Genomic DNA, 6,521 nt, shown 5'->3' with positions numbered 1-6,521 from the left:
GTTGTAGTTTTTTAAAACACCATTTTTATTTTTTTTGAGGAAGAAAACAACATTTTTCTTCTAAAACTACAATTAATTCATATCTCATTTATTCAAATGAATTTGGCCCAAAATTAGTTTTTAAAATAAGTCAAATAAACTATAAGATCGTTGTACACCCTTAATGCAATATTACTTTTAATATTAAGTATTTGTGAGATGTGGGAGGTTAAGGGCCGAGGTTCAAATCTCTTGGAGATAAATTTATACATATATACACTTAAATTAAACTAGAATATAATTTCTATTTTATATAAAAAATAATAATAATAAACTACAAGAACTTTATTTTTTAATTAAAAAAAAAAACTGAATAAACTACAAAATCAAACCTTTACTAAAAGAACACCAAATTGTCAACCATGCAAACTTGAAAGTTGTAACTTTTTCCAAATTGTCAACCCCATACCTCTATTGAAGTTACCACAAAATTTAGTTACCTGTTCTCTAGATTTACACTCGTGAGTTCTCTAATGGCTTTTAGATAAAGGGAAATGTTAACGAGTGCCCTTAGAGCATTAGTTAATAATCAATTTTAGGAAAATTTTGATACCACTTTATGGGAAATGAAAAAAATTGTCAAAATATTAATTACTTTTTTTTTTTTCATTTCTCATAAAAATTTTATTTAAATAGATTATTAACCAGTGCTCTTAGCATTTCCCTTAGATAAAATCACCTCGAAATTGGATCAACAAGTAGGAAAAGTAAAATAGATTCCTTTGAATTCAATGGATATTTAGCATTAATTATATGTGGAGGGCCATTTAATCTTTTGCAAATGCTAATAAGGCGCCACCATGTGCATCCAATGTTTAAAGAGCCGTTCAATTTTTGACTGCCGCCCTTTGCCTGCACTCAATTATACATATACACCATTATTAATGGCCACTTCATTGGTCAATTTTTTTTATTACCTATATTATAACTCTGTCAACATCAACTCCTAAGATAGAATTAACAAAATTAATCATGGACTTTGATTGTGAAAAACTAAAAGAATCTAAGGGGAGTGAGTTAAATTTTGAGTAATACATCTTTTTCACATCCTCCTGAGATTATAAATTGTTATTGATTTATATGTATTATATACACTTAGCGTCCGTTTGGGAACATCTTATCGAATTTTTTGTTGAAAAATGTGCTAATATGTATTTGTCTTGAAAAAATGAAAAAAAAATATGGTGAAATGTCAGATTTTAAAAGTTGTAAATAAAAGCTAAAAGTTGAATTTATAAACTGATGCTAAGTGTCTATTTGAAAATAACTTATTTAGTTTTTTACTGAAAGTGTACTAAAGTATACTTGTACTTTGAATAAAATTGAAAAAGTGAGAAAATGCGGGAAAAAGTGAGATTTTAAAAGCTATGGCAATGATTAACAATCCATTTAAAGAAAATTTTTATGAAAAAAAAAAAACAATTAATGTTTTGACAACTTTTTTTCATTTTCTATAAGAATAATGTCAACATTTTTCTAAAATAGATTATTAACTATTGTCCGGATACAGACTTTTAGCCTTATCCATTAATATAAGATATTGTCTTATTTAATAAAATAATGGTTAAAAGTGGAAATATCTTTGGCATAAGTAGACTAGCTTAGGTTATTGATTAAACTAGAGCTCTATTAGTAATTGATTGTTTTTCGAACCGAAAGTGTACTAAAGTATACTTGTACTTAGAAAAAAATTGAAAAAGTGAGAAAATGCAGAAAAAAAGTGAGATTTTAAAAGCTGTGACAATGATTAACAATTCATATAAAGAAAATTTTTATGAGAAAAAAACAATTAATATTTTGACAACTTTTTTTCATTTTTTATAAGAATAATATCAATAATTTTTTAAAATAGATTATTAACTATTGTTCGGATGCAGACTTTTAACCTTATCCATTAATATAAGATATTGTCTTATTAAATAAAATAATGGTTAAAAGTGGAAATACCTTTGGCATAAATAGACTAGCTTAGGTTATTGATTAAACTAGAGCTCTATTAGTAATTGATTGTTTTTCGAGAAGCATGCATGTTAGTGTTGGACACTTGGAGGATGATGAACACAAGGCTAGCTGAAGCTCCACGTGAGTACAAAAACTACTACCTAAAAGTATGTGAGGTTACTGCCCCAATTATGCTTCAATTCTCAAAAACTTTGTTTCAACATTAATTAAAGGAAAATGTTAACGAATGTTGTTGGGGGTATTGGTTTTTTAAAATAAATTATTAACTATTGTCCGGATACAAACTTTTAGCCTTATCCGTTAATATAAGATATTGTCTTATTTAATAAAATAATGGTTAACAGTGGAAATACCTTTGGCATAAATAGACTATCTTAGGTTATTGATTAAACTAGAGCTCTATTAGTAATTGATTGTTTTTCGAGAAGCATGCATGTTAGTGTTAGACACTTGGAGGATGATGAACACAAGGCTAGCTGAAGCTCCACGTGAGTACAAAAACTACTACCTAAAAGTATGTGAGGTTACTGCCCCAATTATGCTTCAATTCTCGAAAACTTTGTTTCAACATTAATTAGAGGGAAATGTTAACGTGGGGTATTAGTTAACAATCTATTTTAAGAAAGTTTTGATATCATTTTTATGGAAAATGAAAAAAGTTGTTTGAACATTAATTGTTTTTTTTTTCTTTTTCCATAAAAACTTTCTCTAATTAGATTGTTAATCAATACCCTACCACCCTCATTAACATGACCATTAATTAAAAGGGAGTTGCAGTCCCAGCCTCTCATCCAGCTTTGCAAGATAGAAGCCTATCGGGCAGCCCGTAGAGGCCATTAAATTTTTTTAAAAAGGAGTTTGGTTCTCGCTTTACTTTGTTCTCACACAATTTTTTTTCTTTGAAATCTACCACCAAAGTTTTTATGTGAATTAAAAGACTTGCACCTTTTTACTTTTTCCCCAATATTGACTAAAAATCAAAATTTCTAGGAGCTCCACAAGATATTGTACGGGTGAAATGAAGAATAAAACAGTAGCAAATGTGAAGAAAAATAAATGCGAGCTTAAATAAGATGACTGAGTATAAAAAAGATGGCATAACTTTCCCTTTGGTTTACTGAAATTTATATAATGGTGTATCAATGGCAGTCAAGACATATTTAAGTGTTAAATATCTTAGTGGCACCTTTGGAAAGGAGTCACGCCTCCTTGTGTAGCCTCTTTTATTCAATCTGATATGCTGTAATTTGCTTTTCTCTGCCCTGCTTTGCAGGCTGATATGTATGACTCTTCTGTTATGGTTTAATTCCAAATCATTTCCATTTCAAAAAAAAAAAAATCTTAGTGGCAAAATTACTCTTCTAATAAAGTTGAAAGTAACTATATATGTCTTTACTGAGGGACTCATCAATATAAAAGCTGAGAAAATTGTCCTAAAGCATTTTACTCTCATGCTAAGTTTGTTGTATATATAAGTATATATAGACCAGGTTTCAATATATGTGAGTAAGTTTACTTTGAAGCCTACTTGAGTGAGTCTTGTGTGGTTCAAATTCGGATTGGCAAAGAGAATATATTTTGAAGTGCCAATCAGACAATAAAGCATTCTTGAATTGCTAATTGGTGAGGAGAAAAGCTCATTTAAGCAGAGCCTAGTTCACTTAAGTAGATTAATGGTCCGTTTGAGAATATCTTATTTAGCTGAAATTGAAAACTTTTTGTTAAAATTGTAGGAAAAAAAAGAGAGGTTAAAAGTTAGCTAAATAGTATAATGTGACCCATGAACAATACCAAAAAGTATAATGAAACCTTAAAAAAAAAAAAAAACTAAAACTCAAATAAGCTCAAACTTGCATCACATTCCAAACAGGCTGTAAGTGGTGGCACTGGCATCAAGTAGAAGCATGAAGACATTCATTCAACGGCCACCCAATGGGCTGCTCAAGTCAAGAAGCTCATTAAAGCTCGCTCAAGCAAGCTATGAAAAGAAACATTTTATGTAGAATTCCAAAGGAAACTAATCTCACACGACTAGTAAAGGTCTTGAAAGATTTTGAGTGTTTGAACCAACCAAGTTAACTCTCCAAAAACACCTATTAAAGGGTTATACCCCATTGTCTATAAATAATACTTCTATATTTAGTTTTTTTTTTTTACTACTTTTTACTATTACAGAAATTTTCAATAATTCTATATCATAGACAAATTTGCCATAATCCTTTGGCAACTTTGGGGGAGGGAAAATTTAAGCTACAAAGACAATAATTTCATCATGTTTCTAAGCCATTATTTATTTATGAAACTTTCACTTATTTCTTTCATTGTCATTCCCATTGAGTTGCTCCCAAATTAGCCAAAAGATCCATATACTTTTAATTTTAATGATGATCCATATACTTATTTCCCTCACCAAAGATATGTTCAACAGTTACCTGTCAAGTTGATCCCAACAGATTCCCACCGAGTTAGTCTTTATCCTTTAGTAGTAATCCACATAATAGTCAAATAAGAACATGTTTCTACCTTCTTTCTTTTTTAGTAAAAAATATGTTTGTACCTAAATAGGTTAGAAGACTAATTTCCTATCCCAAAAAAAAAAGGGTTAGAAAAGTAATATCCATTTTAACTGGAAGGGAAATGAACATGAAAGATCGACATGTTAATTATTTATTGAGGTGTTATTTGGGACAACAATTACGAAACCAACTTTACCCTGACCCTGAGGAGCAGCTCTAGACTCATTTTGACGACTAATAATTAATTTGATTATTATTTAGAAAGGTATAAAGGAAAAAAACAAAAAACAAAAGAAGAAGGTGGAAGTAGTATTAGTTAACGTTAGAGTACAACAAGGTGCCATGATGATTGTGTGCTTTGCTTTATCTCCGCTGTCTAACAAATGCATGATTACTTATGGGCCATAGATCGGTCATACCAGACACAAAAGGCATAATAAGCTTTAAAGCTCAAGTTGTTTAACAATTAACAGTAAAAATAAACCAAAAGTTTGATGGATTAGATTAAGGAATTCAAGACCAATGTTAATCAGAGCGTCTTTGCTTTTTCCTTTTCCTTCCCTTACTGTCAAATCCTCAAACAAATCTTATCTCTCTCAGCCCAAATATCCCGTTTGCCCCAAATGTCGTCAATAAAGTTGATATAAAAATATAATTATATATATATATATATATATTATGTGTGTGTGATAAAAGCTAAGAGCAAATTACTTTTTATCGTGACGAGTTAAACTCTCACACCCTCACGCTAGATAGCATCACTAACTTTGGTACTAATGCGTCACAAGACTTGAACTCAATCACAAAGACAAGGTGAATGAGGTGCTTGATCACTAAACTCCGCTCTAAATAAGCCTTGGTACTAATACGCTCTGCACCACTCGAACAAACAAGGTACTTGACTATTAAACTTCCCATACGATGTTGTAAAACTATAGATATTAAGAGTATTAGAGCAACCGCATCAGTTTGTTCAAATTTTTTGTCTATTTTGCAAGAAAAAACTTACTTTTTCTATTTTATACATCCATTTTTACAAAACACTTACATCAGTTTATCTATTCTACACATTTATTCAATAAAATATTCATTCTTTTTACATTTTTTATTATTTCCTTCCCTCTCTCCTCTCTGGAACCCTCTCACAAACCCAAAATCACCCACACCTAGCCACAAGCCACCATCAACGATCAAATAGAACAAACCCCAGATGGAATTACAAAGAGAAAAAACCAAATACAGGAACATTGGACTCGTTGCTAGAGCAACAAGAAATAGGAAATTGGTTCGTATAGAAGCTCATGCATAAATCACCGGCGTTCATTACTTCGTCGGAATTCACCGTCTTCTTCATCAAATCAAAGCATAAACGAGTGTCGTGGGGTTCCACATTTGACGAAGTCAAGCCAATGATTCTCCTCTTCTTTGAGATCTACAACCTAAGCAACAAGATCGACGATCAAACCCACTGATCAACCCCATTTAACCCACCAATCAACCTCATTCAACCCAAATGGAAGCTAGAGGAAGAGAGAGAGGAAGAAACCCCATCAAACAACGAGAAACTTGACCAAACTCGATCAAACAATGATCAACGAAAGCTAGAAGAAGAAAGATTTATGAGATGAGAGAAAGAGAGAGCTGTGAGCCTGAGAGAGTTGAGAAGAGAGAGAAACAAATACTAAAATAATAGATAAACGAGCTACAGTAACCGTGTAAATACACACGGTTACTATAGCTAATGTGTATATTTACACATTTTTACACATACTGATGTTGATTTTTTTTGCTTAAAATGCATAAAATGGATACATTTTTCTATTTTAAAATACTATACACATGTTGATATGGTTGTTCTTAATATTGGGGTGTAAAATCTTTCAAATTGCTATTTTAGTAACTCCCCCGCTCAAATTGAGTTTTTCTCATATGCGCATTTGTTAAAATTTTTTAACAAGCATGAATAGCAAGCGTGTATGTATACAAGTTATTGAAGTTAGATGA

This window comes from Quercus suber, unplaced genomic scaffold, assembly GCF_002906115.3.
Source record: "Quercus suber isolate HL8 unplaced genomic scaffold, Cork oak 2.0 scaffold_130, whole genome shotgun sequence".
NCBI lineage: Eukaryota > Viridiplantae > Streptophyta > Magnoliopsida > Fagales > Fagaceae > Quercus > Quercus suber.
This window is presented reverse-complemented; position numbering follows the sequence as displayed.